The sequence below is a fragment of the Onychomys torridus genome, unplaced genomic scaffold (genome assembly GCF_903995425.1).
Source record: "Onychomys torridus unplaced genomic scaffold, mOncTor1.1, whole genome shotgun sequence".
Classification (NCBI taxonomy): domain Eukaryota; kingdom Metazoa; phylum Chordata; class Mammalia; order Rodentia; family Cricetidae; genus Onychomys; species Onychomys torridus.
In genome coordinates, this window is record NW_023414046.1 from 2,427,417 (window position 1) to 2,446,979 (window position 19,563).

The 19,563-nt window shown below is 40.9% G+C and overlaps 1 pseudogene; it reads left to right on the forward strand.

Annotated features, from left to right (window-relative positions):
- The first annotated feature begins 915 nt into the window (after nt 1-915).
- Nucleotides 916-14,129, forward strand: LOC118576650 (annotated as a pseudogene).
- The last annotated feature ends 5,434 nt before the right edge of the window (nt 14,130-19,563 follow it).

The window sequence follows — 19,563 nt, forward strand, 5'->3', positions numbered from 1 at the left end:
AACCCTCTATTGTCATTCTTAAGGCCCTGGAGCTCTGATCTTTGAGTACAGCCAGATTATGATCCTATATAATATAATACCTCTTTGGTTCTGCACTAAGAAGGTCAAGTGTCTTATCTTATTGCCGAACCATTTTAGTTAATTAATTTATCAATTGACAATTCTGAACCTACTTTCCTAGTATGTCCATGAGCATTACAGTTGGCCATCTTGCCTCTATGCCTGGGAGTTTCCTTTTGACCCAGCATTTCAGCCTTATCTGGACAGGGAACATGGGACAATATATTCTCTTCTGGAACTGCTTTGAGCTGGCATTGGGGCGTCATTGTCAGGGCCCCCAAAAGCCTGAAAGGCTGGTCAAAGGCCTCCACCAGCGGTCTGTCAGTTTTCCAAAACTAGGCTCATTAAAGTGCATATGTAGGGGTTGGAGATTTAGCTCAGTGATAGAGCGCTTGCCTAGCAAGCGTTTGATCCTCAGCTCCGGTTTAAAAAAAAAAAAAAATGTAGCCGAGGGAGGGGGGTGGGGGGAGCAGGTAGTTAAATCGAGGTTAGGTTGCTTGTTATTTACATACAAGTATCAGAATCACTGTAAGGGTCAGATACCGGGGTGCATCGTCCTCCTAGATCCAGTTCTGGTCCAGGCTGGCAGCAAGCATGTGGGGAGGCTGTGCAGAGCGGGTCCAGGGCAGCCTGACAGCTGGAGCTGTGTAGAAGGCAGCCTGAGACCCAGTGGGAGGGACGGTCCCCGATGGGCGGGGACACTCACCGGGAAACAGCGGATGGGAGTCTGTTGGAGTTTTTGTCAGTGTAGATGAAGGGAGGGGAGAGAAGAGTGACGTAAACGGAAGCTGGGCTACCTAGAATGAGACCAGGAAGGTTGAAGAGCTGAAGCCTGAAGTGGCTAGTGTGCATTCCCTGTCATTGCTCCGGGTTCTGCCCGGTGGAGAACCACGGGGTGCAGACCTGGGTGCGGAGGACACGGCGGGGTGTCGCGGGGACCTGAAACCTCCCGGAGCCGCAGTCTCCGCGCGGGCGGCCTGGGAAAGTCACAGTCACAGCGCAGTGGCGGGAACCGCAGCCCGGCGGCCCTGGAACCTCCCAGGTCAGAGGAGCTGCGGGGCTGGGACGCGGGAGGGAAGGACGGGGTGCGAGCAGTTTCTCTGCTGTTCTTAAGGAAGCCGGCTCCGAAGTTCTGCAGTGGATATTTTACCCTTGTCGTTAAATTTTACATAACATGAACTGGAAGAATCCTGATTTTTTTTTTTTAATTGATCTTCTGGTTACCATAATATTTCTTTTCTTTTTTACTTTTTTTAGAAGTGGATGGATTCGAGACAGGTTTTCTCTGTGTCCTGGCTGTCTTGGAACTCACTCTGTAGACCAGGCTGGCCTAGAACTCAGAGATTCATCCAATTGTGCCTCCCCACCACCGCCCAGCTGCCATAATATCGTTATAGGGACACCCTAGTAGAATATTTCAATTTATCTGTCGATATTTGCAAACATGATTCTCTTTGCTTTGATGGAAAGGAAAAAGCTCTTGAAATCTACATTCATCTACGCTAACTCCCGTGTTATAGGTGGGTACCTGAGGACTTGGCATCCCTTGAGAAGTCTTAGGTATTAGTCATGAAGGAAATAAAGTTTGGTTTGTTGTTGTTGTTTTCCAGAGCAAGGGCATCTTTGCAGTCAGGAAGCAAGGAATAACTAACACAAAGTCACTCCAGGCAGCAACATTCACACAGATTTATCAGAGTCACGGAACAGTGGTTGCCACTGTGAGGAATGAGAGACATCAGGGCTGAGTGGAGGGACGGCTTTTACAGTGTCTTTGTTGTGTGTGCTGTGACATAGTGGAAAAGTACATTGGGGCCGGAAGTATTGTTTGATGATGAAGTCAGAAACATTGGCCATTAACAGGGACTCAGGGGGTGGGGATTTCCAAGACTCTTGAGTTTCTGGGCAGGCCAGGGACAGACAGGATTTTCCACTGGCCGACTGTTACCCTACAGGAATGCCTGCAGATTGAATTGAATCAGATATATATCCAGTTCCCCTTGTATGGTTGAAAACATGAACATTTAAAATTAAACTTTTTACTACAATTATTTTTTTGTCTGAGATACATGCACAGAGAAACCCTGTCTCAAAACAAAATAAAAAGACTAAAGCAAAAAGGAAAAAAAATTATAGAATAAGATGTTATTAGAAAGTGTCATTTGACACTTATCTACATCAGAAAAATGTCTACAATAGTCTTTTGTCTCCTCAGTTCAGGAAAAGACTCCTGTCCATGGACACATGACCAAACTGTTATTTTTGGTTCTTGTGTTTGCTGTGTTTGAGACCTGAACTCACAGTGTTGCTCTGTCTGGCCCAAACTCATCCATGTAGACCAGCTGGACTGGAACTCACAGAGTTCCACCCACCTGTTTCTGCCAAGTGCTAAGATTTAAAAGTGTGCACCAGCACAACCTTTCTAACTGTTCTTTATTGTGGTCTGTTGACAAACAGTTGTGTGACTGTGGACTTCTCCCAGGAGGAGTGGGAATACCTGACCCTTCCCTAGGGCCTTTGTACAGAGACTGAATGTTGCAGAATTGCAGCACTCTGATTTCTAAGGATGAGAATAGTTTTTTTGTAGTCTCCCTTGCTCTTGCTCAGGTTCCTGGGAAAACTATTGTGTTGACCTGTGTGACATCTCACAGAATAAAGTGAAATCCTCAGGGGAACAAAGAAAAATTTCATGAAATGTTCTCTTCTTGTGGGTCCTTTTCAGAGGTGTAAGGCTTCCATCATATCTGGCCCTGATAAATTCAGAACCTCACTAGTGTATGATATTCTCATCCCAATCATTCAGTTCCATTTCTGCCCCTGAGATTTGAATGAACACTGATTAGAAGTAGCATTCAGGGTGCTGGAAGATGGCTCAGAGGTTAAGAGCTCTGACTGCTCTTCCAGAGGTCCTGAGTTCAATTCCCAGCAACCACATGGTGACTCACAACCATCTATAATGAGATCTGGTGCCCTCTTCTGTGTACATGATAAATAAATACATCTTTTTTTTTTTAAAGTAGCATTCAGGTTACTGTAACTGAAAATGCTTTCTAAATATTTTCAGTATTCTGACCCTGCAAGACAATTGGAGAATCACTTGTACATTCCTCTCTTCATCTACTGAGCACAGTACTGTGTTAGAAATTCAGGTGCTTTCTGAAGAATCTCACTGATCACCCAGACCTGCTCACCTGTGTAGCAGAACAAAGAGGTCTGGAAGATGGAGAAAGAGTAGCTAAGGATCTAGGTGTTTGGAGGGATTGGTGAAAATTGATTGCAATGGGTTCAAATGAATGTGGGAGTGGGACATGAAATAGCTTAGAAATATTTCTAGAGACTTCCATTTAGAAAATTGTCATGATTACTATACTGAGTGTATGACGACAGGTTCTACAGAAGAATTGATACTAGGAGGCAAAGAAAATTGTATTTGACTAAGCATGTGAGTGATGCTGTCTTTTCTCCATGCACATCACTGATCATGTTTTCAAACCAATATTAATTTGCTTTCATTTCTATGATTTTAATATATTATAAAATGAGGAAAATCAGTACCTCTAGGAATATTTATTTTCAGAATTTCTGAGTTTTGGTTGTCTAACACATTATCTGCCTTCTAGTGTTAATGTCTCCCTTCCTGAAAATAGTGCCAACAGTTTTGATAAGAATCAGGAAGTACATTTACAGACTGTTGAACTCCATCTGTATTGTCTTCCCATGGATATTTCCTGTTGTCTGCTGTCGTGACATTTCCAAGTGGTTTCCATTGCTGTAATTGGGTTTTTTTGTTGTTGTTCTTGTTTGGTTTGGTTTTTTGGTTTTTCGAGACAGGGTTTCTCTGTAGCTTTGGAGCCTGTCCTGTAACTCACTCTGTAGACCAGGCTGGCCTCTGCCTCCCAAGTGCCAAGGTTGAAGTCGCCACCATCACCGCCGCCTGGCTTCCATTGCTGTAATTCTAAAACACTTGGAGATCACCTCTACATTTGAACCTCTTAGTATTTTCTGTCTCTTTGCTGTTCATTGGTTCTTTCAGGACTACTTTCTGTAAAATAAGAAAATGGATTGTAATGGGAATTTCTTGGAGTCTTAGAGAAGACCATCCTCCTTCTAGGTTGTCTTCTCTTTGAAAAGAAATTGAGGCAAAGTGACAGTTTTCACATGATTTGTTTCTCCTGTTGTGTATCTGCTGTGGATATATGCATTCCAGGTTTTGTGACATGCATCCTTGCCGATCAAAGAACTTTCTATTAGTTGGCCATTTTATTGTTTGCTAATACTTTTTATTGTGTATTTTGATACTTTTCTCTTGATTTTTCTGTCATTGTTGTAATTATGATTATCAGTCTTCTTTACTGCTGTCCATAGTCATGGCACTGTTTTTTTTTTTTTTAAAAATCCTTCTTTCTCAGTATCTTTTGTGTTTAGCTATGAAATGAATTTTATATATATATGCCTTAATTTCAGCTTTTTTTAATGCTGTAGTGTATTTACATCTGCTTATGTAACATCAGTTTCAATTTCAAGAAATTACTGAAAGAAATGCATCTGTTATTGTTTAGGAACTTGAGTGTGGACAATGACTAGGCAGAGTTGGAATCTCTGTACATTAAGTTTATATGATCTTATGATCTACACTGTAGAGCTTTTTATTATGTACATATTGGTCCAGTCTGTTCAACCCATTTGCTTCTTTATTGATTTTATTATTATTTGCTCCCTTTGTAAGTTTTCTTTGATAAATTCTGTTTTCATCCATTGTACTATAATAGGTAGCTAATAAATGTGTCTGCTGTGTAGGTTCTCTCTTCATATATTTAATTATTACCATTTCCCTGGGCGATTTTAATTTTACACAGTACTATTTATAGTTCCTGCTCTCCTAACAAGGGTTGCCCCTTTGTGTTGCTCTGCAGGCTTCACTGTTTCAGATCATAGATGAAGGTCTGTGATTCACTGTATGGTAGAAGAGCTTGAACACAGGTTCATGTTTTTATATGTAGATGATACTTTTCCCAAAGTTCTGCAACACGTGTTTGTGGTATTTTGGTGACATTCACAGAGTCATTGCTATTGGGCAGGTTCTAGATCTGCTGCTGTAGTACATTGGGCTATTTGTCTGTCTTCTCCACTCCCATGATGCTGCTGGTTGCATGGCCCTGTAGTGTCATCTGGAATCACACTGGGATAGTTCCAACATTGTAACATTTCCCTAGGGCTGCTCTGTACCCAAGGAATTTATGCATCATTACAATTTCTAGTTTCTCTTTACTATTTCTATGAAGTATGTTGTGGAAAGTTCAAATATCATGCATTTTGAACTGACTATATAAACCACTTTCAGAAATACTGAACATTTCACAATATTATGTCCTCTTCCGTCTGTATAAATCATTTTTCCATGTTCTAGTTATCATTTTCTTCTGTTTTTCAGTGAATCAGTTTGCATTGTAGAGATCTTTCATCTCTTTGGTTAATTCATTTAAGGAAATTTTATTTGGTACATTATTATTATTATTATTATTATTATTATTATTATTATTATTATTTTGGTTTTTTGAGACAGGGCTTCTCTGTGTAACTTTGCGCCTTTCCTGAAACTTATTTGATAGCCCAGGCTGGCCTCGAACTCACAGAGATCCGCCTGCCTCTGCCTCCCGAGTCCTGGGATTAAAGGAGTGCGCCACCACTGCCCAGCTCTCTCTTTTATTTTTATTTAGTATACAGTTTTCTAAAGATAGATTTATATATTTTATGTATGTGTGTGTGTTTGTTTCCTGAATGGCTATATATCATGTGCATCCTAAAGTTGGAGTTTGGGTTTGTAAAAGAACAACAGGTGCTTATAACTCTTGAACCATCTCTCTGTTCTTATATTAAGTTTATTATGTGCACAGCAATAATAGAAAATGTTATATTCTATTGTTCATTTTTATGCACATGATGCAAAATCTTGACTTTACTGAGGCATTTATTTCTTCTTTACCTGCTGTTGTATAATTTGTGTGTATCTATAAACATAAAAATACAACATACTCAGTCTGTATGTTTTCAGGGATGAGCATTTGGTATTGAATGAACACATGCTGCACTCTACTCTGGGGAAGACTGTTTTTCCAGCTCTCAGAATCCCTTAGTGTTTGACTAGAGTTGAGGCTAATGGACTTTCTCCCTTCCTTGTTACCATGTCTCTTGGTGTTGTCCTTGTCAGCTCATGTCTAGGCGCCATGTTTGTACGATTTCATGCATGTAGCTTCTCTGACATTTCTAGGAAACACAATGTCACAGCAAACATCCTGTTCCTCTGGCTCTTCCACTACTCTTGCCCCTCTTTCTCAGTGACCTCTGAGCATAAGGTGAAGGAGTTGTGGTGCTTATATGTCAGTTGAGACAGAGCATCACAACTTTACATAATCTCCATGTATTGCTAAAAGAACTTTTCTTGATGAGGTGTGAGAACTACATTTATCTGTATGAATAAGGGAAATACTCAGAGTGCAGTTAGGGATTATGCTGATTTGGTAAAATAGTGATTGTAGGTTCTCCTCCAAGATCCATGCCTTTACTAGCCCTAGGGGAACCACCTGGGTTTGCAATGGCCTGTTTTCCCTCTTGTTGAGAGGGTCTTAATGCAATAAGAAGCTGTTGGTTACCACCAAGGTCTGTATGCCACTCTGGCACCTTTAGGGCTATCGTGCAGTGCGGATCATTGTTGTGGCTCATGGGAGTCATAACTGGGTAGGACTGTTGGCTGGCTCCCTGCTTTGGAAACTTGAATGTTGCCTTCTAGTACCATGAAAACTAGTCCCCAGGGATGAGGCTTTAAGGTCATAACCATGTCTAGTCCTCTGGGATCTGTGTCTGAAGTGCATGGCTTCTTCAACACTAGGGACTCAACATCTGCCTCTGGGAGGCAACCATGAGCAAGAGCAATAGGCTACAATGTTTTGGAAGTCTCTTGGACAGCTGTGACCATCAACTTGCAAGGAGGCTTCTGAAGTCTTGAGTTCTGGCTAGTGCAGTCACTCCGGGTTGTGAACTCCCATCTAAAGATTTGGAGCTTGCAACTTCCTATGAGAGAGACCATGCAATGTCTGTCTTTCTGGGTATGGATTACCTCACTCAATATGATTCTTTCTAAGTCTACCCATTTAGCTGCAAAGGTAATGATTTTAATTTCCCTTTTTTGTTTTGTTTTGTTTTGTTTTTTTAAGACAGGTTTTTTCTGTGTAGTTTTGGTGCCTGTCCTGGATCTTGCTCTGTAGATGAGGCTGGCCCCTAATTCACATAGATCTGCCTGGCTCTGCCTCCCGAGTGCTGGGACTAAAGGTGTGAGCCACCACCGCCCAGCAATTTCAATTTTTTTTTAAGAGCTGAATCACATTCCATAGTGTATATCAGCCACATTTTTATTATCCATTTGTCAGCAAAAGGACATTTAGGTTGTTTCCCTTTTGTAGCTATTGTGAGTAGAGCAGCAATGAACATAAGCAAATATCTGTGGAGTTGGATGTGGAGTCTCTTGAGGGTATACCAAGCAATGGAACAGCTGGGTCATGTGCTAGACTTATTTAAAATGAGGATTTGTTTAGTTAATTGAGGATTCTCTCTATGGATTTCCAGAGTGGCTAGATATTTTTGTTTGGTTGGTTTTGGTTTTCTAGACAGGGTTTCTCTGTGTAGTCCTGGCTGTCCTGGAAATGGCTCTGTAGATGATGCTGGCCTTGAACTCAGAGCTCTATCTGCCTTGCTCTGCCCCCCAAATGCTGGGATTAAAGGCATGTGCCACTGGTGGCTAAGTATTTTGTTGATAGGTTTTCATTCCCTACTTTTTTGTTTTTGATGTTGCTGGTTGTATTAATGGTAGTATTTTTCGTCCTTTGAGAATTTCTGATTTGCTGTCTGGCCTGTGGATAATTACTTTCCAGTTCTCCTGTATTTATCTATTCTTGACATGAAATTAATTTTTCCCAGCCTGGCAGTGGTGGCACACGCCTCTGATCCCAGCATTTGGGAGGCAGAGGCAGGCGAATCTCTGTGAGTTCGAGGCCAGCCTGGTCTACAGAGTGAGTTCCAGGACAGCCAGGACTGTTTCACAGAGAAACCCTGTCTCCAAAAAACAAGAGAAACAAACAAAGAAAAAAAAAGTGTTATTTCCCATGTTCTCAGGGATGATTCCTCTGACCCTCCTGTGTGTCTTCTGTTTCTCATTTATTATCTGCAGTGCTGCTTTAGTGGAATCAGTTGTGTTAGTTCGGGACTGTCTTGAAATGCACTTATGTCTCCATCAGTTTAAAGAGACTATTTTTCTGGAGGCAACAATATGTTTAACGGTTTTCTCTCCAAGCTTCCTGAGTTTTCCTGGATTGGGGATCATGGACTGGACACATGGTTGTAATCTGTTGTTTGGGTGTTCTCATTGTTCTTTCACAGCTTTCAGGGGTTTTTTTTTGGGGGGGTGGGTTTTTTTGTTTGTTTGTTTGTTTGTTTTGGTTTTTCGAGACAGGGTTTCTCTGTGTAGCTTTGTGCCTTTTCTGGAACTCACTTGGTAGCCCAGGCTGGCCTCAAACTCACAAAGATCCACCTGGCTCTGCCTCCCGAGTGCTGGGATTAAAGGCGTGCGCCACCACCACCCGGCTTCAGTATTAATTTTTGACTTTTTCTTTTTGACTCCTTATGTGAAAGGGCAGCAGGCCATCATTCATTATTCCCGGAAGAGAAACTCAAAGAAGAGAAACGCAAAGCAATGGCTCATTCTCCAGTGAACATGTCCCAGGTCAGTGGTCATGTCCACTATTGTTCTAGAAATGTTATTTTTGAGACATTGAAAGACTCTATTGTCTGTTTCTGATAATTTTTTTAACTTCATTATAAAAAACATTGCAAAGAAACAACAAAAATTCATATACTGAAATTAACCAGATGGAAAGATTGTACAACTCAATGAACTTTGTGGTGTTTGTTTTGTTTTGAAGTTTCTCAGTGTATCTCTGGCTCTCCTAGAACTTACCTTGTAGACTAGGCTAGCCTTGAACTCAACTCTGGCATCTCACAATTGATTTTATGTTTTCACAATTGAATATATTTTGATGTAGTCATCCAACAAAACCAAAAAGCCTATGACAGCATTAGAAGAAAAGCAATTCCCTTTATATCCTTTTTCATAACTGGTGTTCATTATCTGCATGCGGTCCTACATCAACCCTGGTTATTGTTAACCTTCCTTCTTCTCTTTTTTCCAGATTCTGCTATGCCCACATGTATGTTGTTTCCTATATATATTAATGGCAAAGTTATTCAGATGAGGGAAAATGTGATTTCTTTTCTCTGATACTGTATGACTGCACTTAATACTATATATTTTGAATCATCTATTTTCCTGCAAAATTTTATTACACATTTCTATTCAGCTGAATAATATTCTATTGTATATGTATACCACTTCTTATTATCCATTCATCTGATAATAGACAATTAGGTTTATTCCAATACTTTGCTATGGTGAATACTGCAGCAGTAAACATGGGATGTAAATATTTCTACAGTGGGGTGTGGAGTTCTCTGGTTATGTTCCTAGGAGCGACATTGCTGAGTCTTACAATAGTTCTATATTCATTTTTTTCAATAACCTCCAAACTGGTTCCCACAATGACTGTATTAATTTACACTCTCCCACTCACACCAACAGTTAATGATGGTTCTTTTCTGTCCACATCCTCTCTAACACATATTGTTAGATTGGTTGATGACAGCCACTCTCTGCCTGGGGTGAAGCAGTATTTCAAAGTAGGTTTGGTTTGTTTTTCCATGATGGCATTTTAGGGATCCTGAACACTCTTTGCAACATTTATTGGCTATTTGTATTTCTCTCTTCACAAAGTCTCTATTCAGATCATTTACCCATTTCTTGAATAGCAGTTTTATTTCCTTGGTATTTAATTTGTGTAACTCTCAGTAATTTCTAAGTATCAGCACCCCCCCCCCATTTTGCTTTTTTTGAGGGTACACATTCCATATTCACTTATGACCTGTAATTTGGAAAATATTTCCTCTGTGACACATGAACAACAACAACAACAAATGTTGGGGCCTAATGGTCATGCTTCACACCTTTAATCCCACCACTTTGTAGGCAGAAGCAGGCAAATCTCTATGAATTCAAGGCTAGCCTCTTCTACAGAGCTAGTTCCAGGATATCCAAATTCTGTCTGCGTGCAAAAATAAAATTGAAGCCCAATTGCTTCAGAGAATGGACTATATCCTTAAATCTTGTTGAATGAGGCCTCATGTGCTGTGTAAGCTCCATTTATGGAATCTGTGCGATGCCCTGAATCATGCTTATAAAAATGTGTATTGAATCGCAAGGACTGGTTGCTGCAACATCTTAGAAAAGTGTGCAATTTAGAGAGACAGGAGGATAACAGAACTGGATAGAAAATCAAGAAAGAAAAACAGAAAACCATGCCCACTTAATAATTAGCAAAGGAGGCAAAAAATCTTGGTTAAGACTACATAATACTTGGTTAAGCAAACTAGAAAGTGTGAAACATGGCTGGCCCATATGTCTTGATCATGCCATGAAATTGGTGTTCTTGAGCATAATATCAGATTGGAGTCTACTTGTATTTTCTCTTTGGTGTTTAATATCACAACAGTTATGATGTGTCCATGTGTTTGTTGACACCTGATATCTGTTTGTCTCAGAAGAATTGTTGCTTACATCACTCACTTGGTTAGGATGCTCAGTCGTTAACTTCCCAAGCTGGAGATAGCAGTGCATGGTCCACCACCACCACCACCACCCATCTCTCTACCCAAACAGGATCCTACTGTACAGCCCTTTCTGACTGGGAAACTTTATGTAGCATTATGTTGAATGTATCATGAGTGTCTTGGCATTGACTGATTGATGTGCATAAACCATCACATTTGATGCAGAAAGAACATTCCTCATGATTGCCTTCCTCTGGTCAGTTCCTGTGAGAGTCATGGCTCTACTCCCCTACCCTGAAGCTGCAGTGTTTAAAAGTGGAGATCTGGGGAATGGGCTCTGACCCAAAGGTTTGCATTTCTATCCCTGACTTGTGGCTTAGACAGAATATGTCACCACTGTGTACTTCCAAACAAATAAAAGAAGAATCATAAACACTACTAACCTAAAATCTGTTAGACAATACAGCATAAGTACTAAAAAGGAACACATTGAGGACTACAAATTCAGACAGGGTAGCTCAGAATATCTCCTGAGCCATGACACCCATGTGTCAGTGTTTTAGCATGATATACAGGTACAACATTGAAAACACATTTCGTCATCATGAATTTTCCTCCTGAGACATGTCTACTGTGATCCTATGTGTCATAAACACAGAATCCATAATAGATAGATAACCATGTCCAGACCTTAAATATATTTCTTCTTATTTCTTGTATACTGCTTGTAAGACTATTGTTTCATCCTGTTTTGGGGGTTTGTTTTTTTGTTGTTTTGTTTTTTGGGGTTTTTTTTGTTTTTGTTTTTTGGTTTTTTTTTGTTTTTTTTTTTTTTTTTTTGGTTTTTTGAGACAGAGCTTCTCTGTGTAGCTTTTCGCCTTTCCTGGAACTCACTTGGTAGCCCAGGCTGGCCTCAAACTCACAGGAATCCCCCTGGCTCTGCCTCCTGAGTACTGGGATAAAGGTGTGCACCACCACCGCCCAGCTGTTTCATCCTGTTTTTGCAGAGTTAGAAAATGCATTATAGAATGTGACTATGTTAAAGATCATCTTATGTTTGTTTGTTTTCTTTGGGGGACAGGGTTTCTCTGTGTAATAGCCCTAGCTATCCTGCAATCCACTTTGTAGACCAGGCTGGCCTCGAACTCACAGAGATCTGCCAGCCTCTGCTTCTTGAATGCTAGGATTAAAAGCGTGCACCACCACACCCAGTTAAACTGTTTTTGTTTTGTTTTGTTTTTAATTGCAGGGTCTGTTGACATTCCGGGATGTGACTGTGAACTTCTCCCAGGAGGAGTGGGAATGCCTGGACTCTGCTCAGAGGGCTTTGTACATTGATGTGATGTTGGAGAATTACAGCAACCTGGTCTCTGTGGGTGAGAACATTTTGCTTGTAGAATTCCTAACCCATCTTTTGTTTGTTCTGACTTTATAGACTGTAAAAGCTCTGATAAGCTGTCCTGGAAACAACAGGAGACTAGGGAAAGCTTGGTAGTAGAAAAAAACTTTATAGTATCTGAAAAAAACAAAAAACAAAACAAAACCTCTTTGATTCTTTTAAGTAAGTCTTCAATCGTAAAAGGAATTGGGTCTTCTGAACTGTACCCTTTCTTACTGCATAAAAGCTAATTACTGATCCACAACTAATTGTTTGATCAACCTTGGGGGATTTCATTCTGTTTCTCCGAGAATCCATACAAGTATCGGTAATGAAAATTGTGGACTGCTGAGAGCTGTATTCTACTAGAGAGAACTTAGCGAGACAGTCACTTATCACATGTTTACTCTGGGACAAGCCCTATTCATATGACTTATACTCATTTTCAGACAACTATTGCATATGCGATCCTGTCCATCAACACGTGGAGACTACAAAGGAGTCTTGTCAGTGCAGTGAGCTTGGGAAAGTGCTTCACAACCCCTCCATATGTGCACTTTATACAACAAGTGAAACTACAGAAAATGCTAATAACTACAGGTGCAGTAATCACAGGGATGCCTCCATTGACTTATCAATCCCAGACAGACATGAAAGCATGCACACTGGAGAAGAGCCTTGCAAATCCAAAGACTGTGAGAAATCTTTAAATTTGAGTTCCAACATTACTCAAGATCAGAGACTGTACACTGCAAAGAAAGAGCACAGGCAGGGAGAATATGATGATTATTTCACCTCTGTATATAGTCTGCTGCAAAAAACAATCTTCATTGGAGAGACACTACACCAGTGTGGGAAATTCCGGAAATGCTTCAGTACTGCCTTAAGCCTCAGTGTACCCCAGAGAATTTCTACTGGAGAGAAGCCCCACAATGGCAACATTTGCAACAAATCCTTTGACCAGTGTGCAAATCTCAAAACATGTCAAAGACTCCATACTGGAGAGAAACGGTACACATGCAGCGAGTGTGGCAGATCCTTTTCTCACTATTCATCGTTTAGAAGGCATCAGAAAACTCATTCTCTAGATATAGTGTATGAGTGTAAAAAATGTAGTAAGTCATTCCATGAATTATCACATCTTAAAACACATCAGAGAATCCACACTGGTGAGAAGCCTTACAAATGTGAGGTCTGTGACAGATCCTTTACCCAGCGTTCAAGTCTGAAAACACATCAAAGACTTCATACTGGCGAGAAACCTTACAAATGCAAAGATTGTGGAAAGTCATTTCCTCAGTTGTCAGCATTTCATAGCCATCTGAAATTGCATACTGGAGAGAAACCTTACAAATGTAAGGACTGTGACAAATCCTTTGCCCACTATTGCAATTTCAGGAGACATCAGAAAATGCATACTGCTGAGGAACATTGTAGTTGCCAAGAATGTGGTAAGGTCTTTCATCAGCTTTCACACTTTAGAAGACATTACAGAATCCATACTGGTGAAAAACCTTACAAATGTGAGGTATGTGACAAATCCTTTACCCAGGACTCAACCCTTAGAAGACATCAGAAAATTCATAGTGGGGAGAAACCTTACAAATGTATAGAATGTGACAAATCCTTTACCCAGTACTCAACCCTTAGAAGACATCAGAAAATTCATACTGGGGAGAAACCTTACAAATGTAAGGAATGTGACAAATACTTTACTCGGGATTCAAATCTTAGAAAACATCAGGAAGTTCATACTGGAGAGAGACCTTACAGATGTAAGAAATGTGACAAATCTTTTACTAAGTGCTCAACTCTTAGAAACCATCAGAAAATTCATGCTGAAGAGAAAAGTACTGTTTTAAATTATGTGACATAGCATTTATCCAGTATTCTATGTTACAAATCACAACAGTATACATACTAGAAACATAAATAGCCAGGAGTGGTGGTGCACAACTTTAATCCCACCACACAGGAAGCAGAGGCAGGAAGATCTCTTGAGTTCTGAGTTTAAGGCCAGCCTAGTCTACAGAGCAAGCAAGTTTCAAGTAGCCAGAGCTATACCAAGAAACCCTGTCTCTAAAAACCAAAAATAAATAAATAAATAACATAGAAAGAGACATAAAGATAAGAAACTTGTGAACCTCTTTAAGGAATATTTAAATCTTAGAAAGTATCACAAAGTTTATGTTGAAATAAAATTTTGCAAATGAAAAGTGTGAAAAATCTTTTTTTCTTTCATTTCATTTTTTCTTTTTTTCTTTTTATGTTTATGGTTGCTTTTCCTGCTTGGATTTCTACTGTACATTACATGTATGCCTGTTGCTTTTAGATATCAGAAGAGGGCATCATATCCCCTGTTGCTGTAGCTACAGACAATTGTGCACGTACGTGTGTGTGTGTGTGTGTGTGTGTGTGTGTGTGTGTGTGTGTTAGGAAATGAACCCTGGTCCTCTAGAAGAGAGGACAATGCTACTAACCAGTAAGCCTATGCTTCAACCCCTGGGAAATGCTGTAATAAAAATATTTATCTTGTACAACATCCAAGAATTCATAATACTGCCAGGTATGGGTGATGCATGCCTTCAATTCATGCACTCTGGAGGTAGAGGCAGGTGGAACCCTCTGTGTTTAAGGCCAGCTTTATCTACAGACCAAACTCCAGAACAGCCAGAGCTACACAAACAATTCCCAAAAATCTTCTAAAACCAACCAAAACCTTGGGGGAGAGACAGTGGGGTGGGGGGAGAGGGAGGGAAGGAGGAGAAGAAGGAAGGAAGGAAAAGAAAAGAAAAAAGAAATCCCTGAAGGCATGTGTGAATTCATTTTTTGAAGTACTGAGAAAAATATGTGGAAGTGTTTTCTCCAAACTCTATAAATAAAAATGGTACAGCTCCCATGAACTGCCAGTAGACCTTTAAGAAGGAAAGGAGACTCTGGGGACTCTCCATCAGCCATGATGAAATGGCAATTACCCAATCTTACGTTGCTATTGTCAGTACTGTATTACCCATTACCAACTACAAGAGGAGGCTTCTTCCACCAAGGCTGACGGTAGTATAAACTGATCATTACAAACGTGAATATTTAGATGGCAGATAACAAGATCATTAACAAAACATCCATAGGTCCTGCCTTTAGATTTTTAATTCCCAAGCCATGTTTTTTGACCCTGTTACAGTGCTAGGCATGAATTCCCCTCTATGGAGCAGAGCTCAAATCCAATCAGGAGAGAGGTTGGGTATGTCCATAAACAGTAGTGCCAGTGTTGCACCAGTGCACACATCCTGGCTTGTCGGTTGGTAATGTAGGATGCAGGGTCCAGGGGTAGATAAGACCATTGACATCTTTTCTTTGCAGGCCTGTGAAACCTGGCCAGCAGGGACAGCCCCTGGTAAGTTCTAGATTGCTCTCTCTCTATCATACAACCAAAGTCTTCAGCTATACCCTGTATTTATGGTGGCCAAGTAAGAGCACTGGCAATGACCTGTTTTGTTTGGGATGCCTCTGGGGCCTCCCTGACCAGGACGGCCTAGGCAGATAACCAGTACCTGGTACAAGGAGTTCTGTTTAATACCCATGGTGTCTGGGAGCAGCATTATTTACCCACATAGGACACCTGTGTTCAAAGTTCGTTATTTTTTTTAATGTATTTCCTATTAACTCGTAAGACAGTGGGATTTTATAAGCTTCAGATGTCCTTCCTCTTGGTTGACCCTCTAACTCATCCTTCTTTCTTCCTCCTCTATGCCTAGTTAAACATTTAGTACACATTGTCCTACGCTCATTATTTTATACCGCAAGTGTTCTAATATCCTCTATTATGATACAATAATATCCACTTATTTACCCGGGTTGCAAATGGGTTCCCATGTGGTTTCTTCATGGACATCTCACTTGAGTGGACCTTTCAGCAGGCCCTCTCTTACCACCACTCCACTACACACTTGAACCATTCTGACCCCTGAATACCCACTCTCATTTCATATCACCAACATTCTACCTACCACCCTCTCTTCCTGCTTCTTGGATTCCTCATGTAGTATACTACTTGAACACAAAACAGAAAGCTTCCTCTGAGATTCAACCCTTTCATCTTGGAGGAAGGCCCTCAAAAGTCGGGATATTAAAAGAAAGGTAAGGGAATGGGATGCTCTAGCGAGAGGTAAAATACTTCATTCTGCAGAGAAAACCATGAAGCTTAGAAATAGACAACTTAATAGCTCTGGGAGTTGCAGAACTTGGCAAGATTCATTAGTGCCCTCCTACCTCAAGCATATATATAAGCTTTAAGGACTGCTGACACTGTCAGAGAAGCAGAGCTGCACAAAAGATGCTCAGAACAACCATGGAGCAGACACAGTCCAGCTGCCTGACCAGACAAGACAAGAAGACAAGCTGCCTGGAGGAGGTAGTGAGGGGCTTGGAAGACACTTCCAACCTCCCTTGAGCTGCCTGCAAGCTGTGCAGTGATCCCCAGGTTTCTAGCATTATTAGCCATCACCCGCAGAGTGTCATAATGCAGCTGTCATAAGTCCTTAATGTTTCTGTAAGTATTCCCTCACCCACACTCCTGCAAGGTACCGGAAAAAAACAAAAACAAAAACAAAAAAACAACTCACGGGTTCACTGTGCTTAGGGATGACTCAGTGGTTAAGAGCACTGTCTGCTCTTTCAGAAGATTCACTTTGAATCCCAGCACCCTTACACAGACTGTAACCTCAAATCCATGGCATCCAGCATACTCTTGTGGCCTCTGGGGGCACCAGAAACACATACACAAGGTGCACAGACATGCATGCAGACAGAACACCTCTATAAAGATAAAGGAGCCTCATTTGTTCATCACGTTGGACTCCGTTGGTTTCCCAATGTTGGTTTGTCATTGGTTCCTTATCTGTGATAAGTAGATGTTCGTCATTGTTTCCACAGGAAGAGGGCCACACATCTGTTCTGTAATTGGGGTCACACAGTAGTTTTCTTACTTTCATTTTCTTTCTTTTTTCTTTTTTGAGATCATCTAGACTGATTTAAAAAGTTCACCTTCTACTTGTCAATCCCAGACCAGTGTATGACCTCCTTTCCCCACATTTATGCCAAAGTTAGTTATCATTTCTATTCCTGATTTGGCCATTCGAACTAAGGTGACATGGGAGCATAAAGGAGCCCTACTCTGTATTTTCTCACAGGTGTAAAACCTTTTTCTTTAGTCTGGGGTTGTTGTTTGTTCCTTTGTTTTATTTTTGCTTCTGTTTTTACTGCTTTAGCTTTGAGATTATTATATAATATTATTTCACCTTTCTATTTCCTCCCACAAATCCTCCCATATACCCCTCTCTGATCTCTTTCAAATTCATGGCTTCTTTTTTCATTAATTGTTATTGCACATTGAAGGCCTGTGGGCTTTCCCTCATCCACTTTGGCACGTCCAGTGTTGTCGTCCTTGATCAGTTCCTGTTGGGGCGGTCATGTTGGAAAGATTTTATGGGTATAGATTCTGGCCTTGCTAGGAAACACAACTCCACAGCAAACTCCTTGATCTCTGGCTCTTAGAATCTTTATGCCCCCTCTTCAAAAATATTCCTTTAGCTGTAGGTATAGGAGTGTTTTGTAGATGTAATCCAATGAGTGGCCTCCACAACTCTGCATTTGATTACTTGTGAGTTTTTTGTAGTGGCCTTGTCTGTTGCAAAGAGAAGTTTCCTGGTGAGGGGTGAAGACTATGCTTATTTGTGGGCACAAGGAAAAATGTTTAGATTCTTGTTAGGGATTATGCTGGTTTAGTAAAGTGGTGGTTGTAGGTTCTCCTCCAGGATTCACCACTTCCCAGCACCAGTAGGTAGCTAGATGTCCAGCACCAGGCATGGTTTTCCTTCTGTTAAAAGGGTTTTTAAGTCCAACTAGAAAGCTGTTTCTGACCACGAAGGTGTGCCTGCCACTGCTGCACCGTAGGACAACTGTGCTAGGATGGTCTTTGATGTGGTTCATAGGCACCCTAGCTGTTAGGACTGTAGTTTGGCTCCCTCCTCTGGAAGTTTATGTGGTGCTTCTGGTGGCACATTATTTTAAGACAGGGTCTCTCTGTGTATTGCCAGCTGTCCTAGACTCACTATGCAGACCAGGCTGCCATTGAACTCAGAGTTCCCCTTGCCCCTGCCTCCTGTGTCCTGGGGTTCAAAGGCTTGCATGACCTTACCCAACTATACATAACATGTTGTTATCCATTTCATAACTTTGTTCTGAACACCATAACTTTTTGTTACCCATGTGATAACAATTACCAAGTTAACTGCACAGCCTGCTTGAAATGAGTTAAAAAGTGAATCTTATATCTACTAACATTAAGACTTCTGTTCCACTGAGTTGGAAACTCTAATGGAAATAGATGAGGTTCCAGGTGCATACAATATACCAAATTTCAACAACATGATATAAATAATGTAAACCGAAGTACAAGTAGCCATGAGACTGAAGCAGGAATAAAATGCCCCCTTAAGACAACCCCATGACCAGATTGACAGGATTCCATCAGAACTACAAAAAACAGCAAAGCTACTTAAAATACTTCTTGACACATAAAGGAAGACTTCCTGATCTTAGTATTACTTGATATTAAACCAGTCACTTATACAACCAAAGAGAAATTACAGACTAACCTGGTCATTGAAAAAAATATTATTAGCTCTGTGTGTGTGTGTGTGTGTGTGTGTGTGTGTGTGTGTGCCTCAAATACTGCCCATTCTCACCTCCTACCTCTCTACTACCCTTGTCCACAATTCCCCCTGTTGTGTTCATCTCCATTCAGTTTGCTTTGGGCCCCACAGAGACTGACCAGAGCCACATGTGAGACTGTGGCTTTGGAGCTGTGTGTTGGAGCTCAGCAGAGGACTACAGCTAAAGACAGTGATTCTTCTACAATCCATCCATAGTCAACATTTGAGAGGTAAAGGTGGCCCTGTGAGCCTTTCCCTTTCCTAGACTGCTTGTGGTCTAGTGTGAGGTCCATGCAGGTCAGTACAGCTGCTGCTGGTTACCTGTCCCGGCCAGCAGGATCTTCAGCAGAGACCCTAGAAGGGGGAATGGCGAATAAAAGGGACAAGAGACACAAAGAAGTGACAGCAAGACAGTATTCTGATCAAGCTGCAAATTTTTATTTTTCTCAAGTGGGTTTCATAGTTAGCAGACCAGGAAATTTTCTTTGGGAAAAGATCAGGGGACTGTTGAGTTGCCAAGCAACCCAAACAAGAACCTAACCACAAAACATTGTTACTAATGGTCACTGGAGCAGAAAGATAAGGAAATGTTAAGTTATTTTCTAATAACTCAGGACTTGTCCAGGCATGTCAAAAGTTTCTGGTTAGTGGCTCAATACTGGACAACAGAAACTTAACTCAGGCAGGCAATATGGCAAGGCTTTT